A 12,499-nucleotide genomic window follows, 5' to 3' on the forward strand; every position below is an offset into this window, starting at 1 on the left:
CTTTAGATTCTTTAAGGGATTTGTTTATCTCTTGAATTTTTTTGGTTCATCTTTTCCTCAATTTCATATATTTTTGTTTGTTTGTTTTTTCTTCTATTTCTTTAAGGGATTTTCTCGTTTCCTATTGACATAAAATAATTTTTAAAGTCTGTCTTTTCTGCTTCATCTATGTTGTGCTTTTCAGGTCTCGTTGGTTTGGGGGTCTCTAGATTCTGATGGAGTCATGTTGGTCTTTTTATTGCTGAATGTGTTCTTCTTTTTTTTTTTTTTTTACGAGACAGGGTTTCTCTGTATTGTTTTGGAGGCTGTGGGTCCAGCCCAGCCTCGAACCCACAGAGATCTGCCGGCCTCTGCCTCCCGAGTGCTGAGATCAAAGGCGTGCGCCACCACCTCCCGGCAGCTGAGTGTGTTCTTATACTGTCATCTTCCCATCCCTTCTTCCAGTGGGTGCAGGTGGGGTCTCTCTGTGTTCACTGTTCTCCTTCTTTCCTGAAGCTGGGCACGCAGGTGTGGAGCAGCCCCCAGAAGATTGAGGGAGTGGGTGATGGGCAGGGAAGGGGTCACCAGGAGGACCCACGCTCACCTGAAGCTGGGTGCACCAGGGTGGGGTCTGGAAGGACTCACGTCTTTCTTGTGTGGGCAGGCCCTCTTGATGCCAGAAGTGGCCCGGAAGATTGAGGGAGTGGGTGATGAGCAGGGAAGGGGGTCCCCAGGAGGACACAAGGTCACCTGGAGCTGGGCGCACAGGTGTGGGGAGAGCTGGGGGTTGGGTCTGGGAGGACTCACATCTTTCCTGTGTGGACAGGTCCTCTTGATGCCGGGAGTCGCCCTTGGAAGACTGAGGGAGCGGGTGATGAGCAGGGAAGGGGTCCTCAGGAGGACCCAAGCTTACCTGAAGTTGGGCACATTTCGGGGTGGGGTCTGGAAGGTTCTTCTTAGGTTTTTGCTTCTGCCTGAATATTGAGATCAGGTATATGCCACCATGTCTGACTTCTTTTTTTAAATTTAAACTTAATTTAAAAAATAATTTCATAGTTGAGTACAGTGATTACATTATTTCTATCCCTTCCCCTCCTCTCTGCAATTCCTCCCCACTCTCTCAAGTTCATGATCTCTTCTTTAATTATTGACATATATAGATAGTCTCCTGAGTCCAATCAGTGCTGCTTGTGTGTATGTATATGTTTTAGGGTTGAGCACTGAGGATGGGATAGTCTAATAGGAGGCTTGTCCTAGGAGAAGACTGATTCTCCCTTGCTCAGTAACATTTAGTTACTTATAGAATTATCTAGGGGTGGGGCCTTAAGGGAGAACCTATTACAGCCACTTCTAAACCAGTATAATTCCTAGATGTATTCTATATACTTATCCTTATCCTAAGTATCGCTCTCCCCATAATCAAAGAAACTCTTTTTTTTTTTTTTTTGTAGCAAATGGAGACTGTTATACAGAAAGCCACAACTGGTCGAAATGCAGAGCTATTCTTGACTATGTTCATCCCAGTCTTCTGCCCAGCACTGAAATCCACTCAGTTCAGGACTTTTTTTTCAAACAGACCCAGGTTCACTCAGACTGTGTTCCCTCCCTTTCACTCTCCCATAAGGAAGAGAAGATCGATCATTAATGGCAAGAGGCAACTGCAGGAAAGCAGCACCTGGAGCCGGCTTCACGCTCAGGAGGGAACGCTCTGTCTCATCCTCGTGGTTTCAGGCGCTCTACACAGTCAGAGAAACTTCTCTATTAACGAACTATAGAAATGATCCCTGAAAGCACAGTCTTTCTGTTCAGGACTTAATGGTCAGGTGGTCCATGGATGAAAGATTGGTGCCCCAGACCTTTTTACCCAAAGGTCCCGATGCCAGGAGCATCTGGGAACTTCCTACATAACACCAAGAGAGCTGAAGCCAGAGGTTCATTGTCAGGTCCAGACACATGTCCTTCCTGGGCTTTGGGCTTTTCTAGACCATCCTCAGTCTCTGAGATCTGTTAGGGCCCCATGGGTGTCAGTTCTGAAGTCAAGGGCAGACAGGAGCCCAGGTCAACACTGCTAGGGAATGGCTTGATTGAAGCATACAGAAGCAGGTACATCTTGTGCATTCATTCTAGAAGGACATCAGGCTTGCTGTTATATCATGGTGGAGTTTGAGTTCAGCATGGCCTGAATATCTTAATGACTTACCCGAGAGGCAAATCTTGCCACTGCATGAAGCAGAAGCTCCTCACAGATGAGTTTCCACTCACTTCCAGGGGTATTTAACTAGCTACTTCAACTTTTCTCTATATTATATTTCTTTGCATTTTCATTTCAGTCTCAGGGCTTTCTATTTGAAGACTGATTTAAGGTTGAGTGGTGGACATTTAAATCTGCTTGAAATATAGTACAAAAATCATAGGCAGGGGTTGAGAGCCTGGCTAAGCCAATATTCCCAGTGATAGCTTCCTTGCAAGCTGGGCACTGCTGTCCATTTTCAGACTGGCTGGAAAGTCATTTTAAATAAGAAGAAAGTGTGACAGCCTCATACTTGTGGTGCCAGGTGACTGAATTTATTGTTCTTATAGTTGATAGTTCATTAGTTTAAAATTCATTTTAATGTTTTGAGAAGATAATTTCATCATTATTTGTAAGGAATGGACTGTATCTCTGTGTGTGTGCAGGTATGAATATGTGTTTCTGGGAGAATATGTGGATTTCTTCCTTAATATTGTTTTTCTGAGACAGTTTCTCTCTCTGAACCTTGAGTTCACCCATTTGCCTAGGCTATTTGAGCCTCGAGTCCCCAGGGACCCTCCTAGTTGCACTCCCTAGCACTGGAGTTACAGGTCCATGCTACTGTTCCTGGGTTTTTGTGGGGGGGGGTCCTAGGGATTCCCACTCAGGCCCTCAAGCTTTGATAGCAAGCATGTTACTGAGTGAGCCGCCTGGACTTCCTAGCCAGTCTGCATTCTTGCGTGTTTGAATCAGGTTCTTAGGTGGAGTTGGCATGAGCCGAACATAATGCACTCAGATTGTTGAACCAGCCATGGACAAGGTCATTAGACTTTATTAGAAAGTAAAAAAGGCAATATCTAGGACACAACTAGGAACATATTTATATTTTGTTTTATTTGTGACATGTTTCCTTCCACCATGGCAAAAGGGATTTAAGAGGCAGAATTCTGGAGACCGAGCTTTTCATTCAGAGTGGTGGTCATTTGTAACCCTTCCTAGAACAGGGGCTTCAGGAGGAGGAATGTGAGCTATGCAGGGGAGAGGAAAGGAATGTGAGTGCCCCCCAGATGGACCTCGCAGGTCGAAAGGAGACATCTCTGGAATCCGGCTTTGAAGGCAGAAGATGGGTGATGGATAGCAGGAAACTTAAAAGCAAGCTAGGGCAGTGAATCCAGATTCCAGCAAGCCAGGGGATTCCCCTAACCTGGGAGAGCCCTCTGGCTGAGCTCAGGTTGTGAATCACCTGCTTCAAGCTGTCCCTATGCCGCCTGTACCCAGGAGCTGATACACGTGCAGAGATTTCACCACAGTGGCATGCCTGGAAGTGAAGTATGGGGCATCGCAGGTGGCTGAGCAAGGCCCCCACCCTGGCCTGTGTGACCCTCCCACTATGCCCTAAATGTGCCCTTAGGTTTCTCCACTTATTGGTGATGAAATCGAGAGACAATGAGCTGGGCCTCCGATGATCTGTTTGCCCCACTCTCCCGAGAGCAGGTGTGGGTTCATGTAGAGACACAGCTTTCTCAGTGAGGACCACGTGACAGCAACTTCACTGCCGTGATGGGAAAGGACGGATGGGGAAGACCACACACTGCCACTGCCTGGACAGCTGCTCCTCTGGGCCAAGGACAGAGGGTTCTAGAGCCTCCCCCTCCCCGCGAGTCCCTGGTCACGCACCTGGCATCCAGGGCTCCTTATGCAGTGCTGTAGCTGTTTTCCTTAAACATGCCTTTCATTCCAGAGAAGCCTTTCGGTGCCAGCTGCTCTGTGACATTAAAGGTCCTCCTGACCGGAGGAGGACTGGGGTCCTAGCCTTCAGGCACAACTTAAAAGCTAGCTCTTGCCACAGCTTTGGATTCCAGGTCTTGGGAAATGGTATGCTTGCCATCTTCTTCCAGTCCCTACCTGGGCTCACCCATCTGATTAATTCCATACACATAAACTCTTCACATAAGTTATTATGTAATAGCTGCCACCCTTTATAGGGACCAATTATCATTTCAGGGACAGCATTAGGAACTCATTGATTGATGCATGTATAATGAAGGGTGGGGTGTTTGTTTTTCGGTACTAGGGTTTGAACCCAGGACTTTCAAAGATGCTAATCAAATGCTGTATCCCTGAATGACATCCATTTCACCAGGTTTACTTTTATCATATTATTGTTTCTACTAAAGTCCATGCGGATGGCTATATCTTAACCAAGTGGTGCCTTGCTAGACCCCATATGTATCCTCTACTGTGTGAACTTACCCATCCTGTACCAAGATCAGCCATTTTTCACGTACCTCAGCTTCCCTCCTCCATTACTGGATGATTTAATTCTTCCAGTCTAGGCAGCACAAACCAGCATATCACTGTAGCCACCATTTGTACTTCTCTGACTCTTAATGTCACACACATCTTTGTGTTTTTATTCAGCAGCTCTCTCCCATGATAATGATCTATGGTTGTAACTGATTTACACAAATGCATAGAGATGCACACTAGGTACACATAAACACATACTTGTGCCTACAGACACATATGTGCATCTGAATATCCATAACCATCAGTACATGTGTTGTATGCATGTGACCATGGCATGTATGGAGACATACTTATGACACTAATGAATTTATAGGAGTTTAGTTTTCACTCTTCACAATTATTATGCACCAATATTTTACAACCACTTTTTGTATGAATGGAATGTCAGACCCTAGCCACTGCTTGGTAGCATTTCTCCTAACCTCCCTCACAGACACTGACACAGGTACCCACTGAGACTTGGCAGACAGGATTTCTCACCTGCTCCCTAATCCCTTCTCTGGCTCCTGTCTGGCTGCGGGTTCTTGCTGGGGGCCCCCCACCATCCTCAATAGAAACAATAGGACTCTCTGCTCTTCTATGTGGGCTCTGATTCACTTGGGAGACCCTGCCATGCCATGCTACCTGTGTCTGGCGCTGGGGCCTGAGCTCTCCCACGAGTCCCAGACATGCTGTGGTTTGGACTTCTTAAATCCTGTCTTACTCTGCCACTCCCCCCAACCCCTCTGCAACAATTGGCAGGGATGGGTAGGTAATCAAAACCGTGCTGATGTTCACCAAGATCAGGGCCTTATATGTTCATTCTTATCCCTTACGTGAGGCAGGGGCATCTCTATCTCATCTTAGAGAGAAGAAACCATTGCTTTGAGGGGAACAACTTGGTCCAAGTAACAGCCAAGACACAGCAGCAGCGGAGAGCCAAGGCTGAGCACTGTTTGACTGGCTCAAGTTTGTTGTGATGAAAAGTGTCTTATTCTGCTCATGAAGGTGGCATTGGTGTGGCGCGGGGAAGGGGCTGCCATCCTGTTTTCCCAGTCCAGACCTGCCTGGCACCTGTCTTCTTGAATGTTGGCAGATCACAATGGCACACACTTTGTACTGAGGCCAGTCCCCAGCCTGATATCCCCAGAGGTGTGGCAGACACTGCCTTACTTACTCTCCTTTGCAGGAGGCTGTTGGACTCATTTCTGCAGCTGTGGAGTAAATCCAGGGCAGTTTCTTTCCTAGGCTATCAACTCAGCCAGCACCAGTTTCCTCTCTGCAAAACTTCATCCCATTTCTTATTGTGTCCCCACTTCCTTCTTTTGTGTAGGGAGTCCCCTATTTCCGGCCAAGCTTTATTTTTTTCTTTCCGTCAGTTACAAGCTACTATTCAAACATGTATGAGTTTCCCGCGTCCATTAGAGCTGAGTCCAACGGCTCCACGGGACACTCCCAGAAGGGACATCCACAGGGGACAGTGATGTCACCATTTACACAGTATCTTGTGTTGCTGGTTACTCTTCTTATGAGAAATTACCTTATGCAAGCTAGAGTGTTAAAAAGAACTGCTGACTGTCAGAGAATGAATCTAATTGGAGTTCCTTCCACAATAGTTTTCAGAAAGTTTTTCAGAAAATTTAAATTAAATATTTTTTCCTGAATTTCATAATGAATACACTGTTTTACATCATTCCCACCCCCTGCAACTTCTCCCATGTCCACTCCACTCCTTCTATAATTCATAACCTCTTTTATATAATTATTAATGCATACCTAACATACACACACACACACACACACCACCCTGCCAAGTGCATATATGTGTTTAAGGCTGACCCTTTGGGATTGGACAGCCTATGGGAGGGGGGATTTGCCCTTGGAAAAGCCTGATTCTTCCTCTCAGCATTCAGTAATTGTCCACAGGTCTTCACCTAGGGGTGGAGTCCAGTGAAATTTCCCTTGTCCATGCTGGCATGTCAGCTGGTGTTGTCACTATTTTGATTAGGTGGCCATATTACTGAGATTCCATGGGTACAACTTCTCAAAAAGTTCACTTTATAAACTGACTTATCTGGGACTCAGAAGCCCTCCCCACAGTAGAAATTGAGGTAGCCTGGGATTGGCTAATGATGGCCTGTTTTAACCAGAGTTATAAATAACAAGGTCCTCAGTTACAATGATGCAGTTTAAAAAAATCCCAGTATGCTGAATCACCAATGGATTTCAGGCAGAGAGAGCAGTGGCCTATGCAGACAACAGGACTCCTCCTAGTTCAGGAGTCTAAAGTTAAATTAACTCTTCTCGAACAAGTGAACTGGCAGCCTGGGTTCCCCGAGGTCTCCACCCACACCCCTCACCCCGCCCAATGAAGACCCTGTCAGATTTGGTATGTCTTTGAATCCATGAATAAAACCCTACCACAGAATTCAAAGCCCAGGAATCCTCATTTCATTTGGGCCCTCTACAGCAGTGATTCTCAACCTTCCTAATGCTGAGACCCACTTATGGTGACCCCCAACCATAAAATTGCTATTACTTTATGACTGTGATTCTACTGTTAGGGACCGTAATGCAAATAGTTTTTGGAGATAGAGGTTTGTCAAAGGGGTGGAGGTGCACAGGTTGAGAACTACTGTGGGGTCATGGAAACAGATTTAGAGTTCAGCTACTCAGCTGGTCATGGTGGTGCACATTTTTAATCCCAGCACTTGGGACAGAGAGGCAGGTGAATCTCCATGCATTCAGGGCCACCTGGTCTACAGGACAGCCAGGGCTGCTACACAGAGAAATCATGTCTCAAAAAACAAAAGCAAGCAACAAAGCAGAACTCAGCTACTCACTAGAAGCTGGAGAAATTAGATCCAGTATGTGCACTTCCAGTCCATTATGCCTGCTGCTGCAGAGGAAACTCCAAACAGAGATGACGTGTGAGCCCAGGCTTATCAGGAGAGAGGACCACCCTCCAAACTCTTAGACTGAGGTACAGTAACATTTATTTCTGGAATAGTCCCCTCCCGACTGGCACCACTCACAGTGCTCATCATGACCTTGAAACTAGGAGTTCCTATTAGGGCCTCCATCTTGCATTCAAGAAAATCGAGGCACACAGGGATTTAAGTTTTTTGTTCAAAGAAGTAGCATGAGCTAGAAATAAGAGCTGAGCTTTGCATAAGAAAGGACAGCTCCTGAGCCTGTGGGTCACCTGTCCCTGCTGTGGCAGTGAGAGGTGTTGAGTGACAGATGATGAGAAGAGTAGACAGGGTAAGGGGGTGGTTATCAGAGGTCAGGAGTGGGACAGGGTAAGGGGGTGGTAATCAGAGGTCAGGAGTGGGACAGGGTAAGGGGGTGGTTATCAGAGGTCAGGAGTGGGACAGGGTAAGGGGGTGGTTATCAGAGGTCAGGAGTGGGACAGGTAAGGGGGTGGTTATCAGAGGTCAGGAGTGGGCAGGACAGGATGTGTAAGTGAGGCTTGAGAAAAGAAGGAGCAAGGTTTCCAAGGATGGCCACCGGGACCTTTGCAGTCTCCATGGGATGACTGTAGCCTGGGCTGAGTCAGTGGGCTGGAGAGTAAGCAGAAAGACCTTGTAGCCACTGGTCAGTCAGCCTCTGATGCTCACTCAAATTCAGGAGCCTGTTCAGAGGATATGGAGGCTTCTGTACATTTGGGGACTTGCCAGCTTTCGGATGACATCCACTTTCTCAGAAGGCATGCAAAAACCCCGAGGCTAAGAAACTGGGCTAGTTTGAAGACCTAGAAGATTAGAGACAGTGAAGGATGGAGGTTCTGCCATCATTTCTTATTTGTGCTGAGTGTCATAGCATAGTGTGGCTCCAGCAGGGAAGTGACAGGGTCATGCTCTGAGCAACATAAAGATCCCTGGGGTTGGAGGCAAGTCCTCAGGCTGCTTCTGCTGTTCCTGGACTTCCTGGCCAAGCACTGCCAGAACCCTACTCCCATCGCATACCTCTACCCTCTACCCCATTCTGTATCCCCATCCCATACCCCATCCCAATCACACCCAGACGTCTCCCCCAGGAAGAGAGAGGACAGGCAGTTGATGGGTGAGCCCTTCCACTGTGAGGGATTTTTAACTGTTTGGTAACCACGAGTCTGTGACAATCTTATTGTTCTTACTGTTCTGCCACTTGTTCATGAGCATTGGAGGCCATGTGCCTTACTGAGAATGCAGACAACCATCTGTTAAATTCTGGTTTCCCAGCAAATATTGGTGCATTTGGCTGGATTTTGTGTCTGTAGATAGAAGCTAAATGGTGTGTTCTGTAAGCATTTCGAATCTTCCAAGGGAACAATGAAGTTCATGACAAAGTGAGAAAACAATTAACTATGGCAGGAAAGGGGACCCTTCACAGCTCAGTCCCCATGTGCTATTTTAATTGTAAGAGGATAAATGTGGGGTTCCATCATCGTGAAGTTAGCCAATGAAGTGGTTTTCCTCTCTTGTCTTTTGAATTTCGGAACAATGAAATGGCCCCAAATGTTTACACGGGAGTTGGGATTGTTCCACATGTGAACTATGCCATCGTCTCAATACATTGTGACATCCATCAAACACCAACATGAAGGAAGGAGAGATGTCAAGGCAAAAAGTTCCCAAGAATCTCATCAGAATCCAACCAAGTCAGGCAGAAATCCCAGCACTTGGCAGGTAGGGGCAGGAGGATCAGGAGCTCAAGGATGGCCTGGACAGAGTAAGTCCTTGTTTCAGTAACATAAAATGACACATCTGCAATGCTCCCCTTGAGCATCCGTGGTTGCCATAACATTCATGCCTAGGACTGGGGTGGTCAAGATGGCTCAGTGGGTAATGGTGACTGCTGCCAAGACTGACAACCTGAGTTCAATCCCCACAACCCACATGTGAAATTAGAGAATTGATCCTGAAAGGTTTCCTTTGACTTCTACACACAAGGGTGGAGGAGGGGGGCATGGTACAGAAAGAAGGAAAGAGGAAAGGAAGGGAAGGAGTGAGAGAGGGAAAATCAACTATGGTATTTTATTTTTTGCAGGGTCTCCAACTCAGACTGGCCTGAATCTCACTCTGTAGCCTTAGTTGACCTTAAACTCTTACCTTAGCCATTGGAGTGCTGGGGTTATAGGCTTGAGCTACTGTATTTAGCAAGATCTGGTCTTTTACTCAACAATCAGATCACTCACAGCCCTTGAGAGGTTCTGAGGCTGTGGAAATTGCTGAGATTACAGGTGCTGGAGGGTTACCATGCCTGACTCATCCAATTTCCTTAAAGAAAAAAAGTTTTACAGTGATTTAGTGTGTGTGTGTGTGTGTGTGTGTGTGTGTGTGTGTGTGTGTGTGTGTGTATTTTCCAGGGATGGAATTAAGGTTGCCAGGCCTGGTGGCAAGTGCCTTTACCCACTGAACCATCTCTCTGGCCCCTCATACACATTTTTTGCTCAGCCTCTCTGGAATTCACTTCCAGAAACAGGTGAGCTTGAAGAGCTACCTCAGATATTGCAGGCACTGGGCTGCCATTATCTTCCTGAAAACACCTGAAATGAAATAACACTACATACCCTCTCTTCTGATTTAAGTCCCTACAGCCATGTGACACCAAAGAAGAGGACACCCCCCTTTAGCTCTCTGCCTTACTGGCTTCTGAATCAGACCCCAGACTCCTGTTTCCCTAATTCCTCCCTACCCAGTAGGGACCTGGATGGCTCAGCAGCCAGTGCTCATTAACTCATTCACCTTGGCAGTCAGCTCCTGGGGCATAGGACTCCTATTTACCCTGGCAGCAGACAAGCGTCACCTGATTGATGGCCTGGCACTTCCCCACAGCCATGAGGCATATGTCCCCTGTTTCATATCCAGCCCTGAGGCAGAGCTGGAGGGAAATCCGTAGGACTTTGATTGATGTGCGTATGGGGTCAATGAAAAATCAAGGCCGGACACTGTCTCCATGTCCTGAGAGGAGCATAGGGCCTTATGATGGGAGATTGGTTCTAGGGAAGGGAAGTGTGAACCCTCAAAGGGCCTGGTTACCGGAGAAGCCATTGGAAAGCAGGAAGACTGAGGTAGGATGGGCTTCAGACTTGGTCCTGCATTTCTGCTCTGTTCCAGTTCACTGGTACTAGGTCCACGGCAGTAGTACCGTGAGGATGAACTACTAACTCTTCGTATCCTCGCTCCCTCATCTCTAAAGTGGGGTGATGGCACAGTTTTCTCAGGACAAGAAGGATGAAAAGAGAAAACCATAACCCCAAGCCTGTAGATAGACTCAAGCTAGGCCAGGGAATCACTTGTGTTTTATAAATGACTGCCCAGAAAGGAAACTCTAAAATATCCATTGTCACCCTGGGTAGCTCTGCCCACAGCATACCTATGTGTCCTGCTCCCTGGATGACTGGACAGATGAACCACTCTAGTCAAGCCTTGGCTGTGTTGTGGCCCAGCCCTTCCAATACCCGGGCCATGTTTTCCCTTCAGGAGCTCCTCACGCCACACAAAGTAGAGACAGAAAGGACAATTTAGGGCTGGGATGTAGAGCTCCAGGTGGGGCAGTGGCTGAGGCTGGTATCTGGATCTCATGCCAAAGCAGAGGGAGCTACACCCTGGCTACACCAGAGAGGGTGGCCACAGAATGGGAGTCTCCCGTTTCCCACAACAGAACGCCTATTAATTATGCTTGGGCCTGGGATGTAGATGGACTCGGGAAAGGTCACTCTCAGCCTTTTGAGGGTGAGGCAGCACTGTGATTAAAGAGTTCGGACAGGCAGAGCAGCCACACACTGCCAGCTCTGATCCTGAGAATGTGTTGAGCAGCTTCTGATGTCCCTGTGCTGAGGCTGTCCTGTGTCCCCATAAAAGGACAAGAGCGAAAGGAAGGCATGGGAGATGGACCACCAGGAGGATAACAGGGGGGAGGGCTTGGCCACGGGTTCTGAGAAGGAACAGCCAAAGGGATGCACAGGGAAACACAGGGATGCATAGAAAACCCACTGGATGTTTCTTGGGAGTGATTCCATGCTCCTGTGCCTGTTTCTTTATACCACCAGAGTCTTAGACACTGGTCACTTGCACCGCCTACCGTTAACACTAAGACCTAGTGCCAATGGACTGGAGCAGTGGGGGGGGCTCAGCGGTTAAGAGCACTTTCTGCTCTTCCAGAGGACCAGAATTTCTTCCCAGCATCCATATCAGGCAGCTCACAGTCACTACCTGTAACTCCAGCTCTGAGGGATACAACTCCCTTTTCTGGTGCTTTTGGGCATCCATCTGCATGTAGCATACACACACACACATAAATAGAAATACATTTTAAAAAATGTTTATTTACTTTTATTTTATGGCATATCAGTGCTTTGCCTGCATGTACGAATCTGCACCATGTGTATTTCGGTACCCATGGAAGCCAAGAGTGTTGGATCCTCTGGAACTGTCGCTGCAGACTGTTGTGAGCTGCCATGTGGATACTGGGACTCAAACATGGGTCCTTGGGAAGAGCAGCCAGTGCTTTTAATGGTTGAACCATTTCTCCAGCCACCTAAGAATAAAGTGAAAAAAAGACCAGAGAGAATTCTTAAGATGAGCAGGACTCCCTGACATCCTGTCTCACCATGTGTCCCAACCCATCTCGCTGGTTCCAGTCATGGCACCATCCCCAAGACGTGATGTCATCAGGAACCTCAGCGGAGTCAGAAGGTGTTAGAGCCATACATCCTCTGGGCCCTCAGCACTATGGGAACAAAAGTTCCTAAAAAGAAAGCAGCATCTCCAAGGTTGATTGACTGATGAGAGCATCAGTGATTGAGCAGAGGTTGGAATGTTGCAGGTCCAGAACCCAGTTACAATTTGTCTTGGGCACACACCTGGAAAATTTCTCTAACCTCCAAACTCCTGGATCTTCCGAGTCTTTGCTGCTGGTGCCATGTTGATACACGTATTTTCAGACAGTAGACTTCTTCTAATGTGGAACACAGGGAAGGCAGAGACAACACAAGACAGCAAGAGTCCACACAGT

At 47.3% G+C, this 12,499-nt stretch overlaps 1 non-coding gene across 1 annotated transcript; it reads right to left on the bottom strand.

Moving 5' to 3' along the window:
* Positions 1-1,564: 1,564 nt before the first annotated feature.
* LOC121143021 lies at positions 1,565-1,779 on the bottom strand. Its single transcript, XR_005880158.1, has one exon. It is a non-coding gene; the product is annotated as a small nucleolar RNA U3 (small nucleolar RNA).
* Between the last annotated feature and the right edge of the window lie 10,720 nt (positions 1,780-12,499).

Source organism: Mesocricetus auratus, unplaced genomic scaffold (genome assembly GCF_017639785.1).
Source record: "Mesocricetus auratus isolate SY011 unplaced genomic scaffold, BCM_Maur_2.0 Super-Scaffold_100010, whole genome shotgun sequence".
Taxonomy (NCBI): Eukaryota; Metazoa; Chordata; class Mammalia; order Rodentia; family Cricetidae; genus Mesocricetus; species Mesocricetus auratus.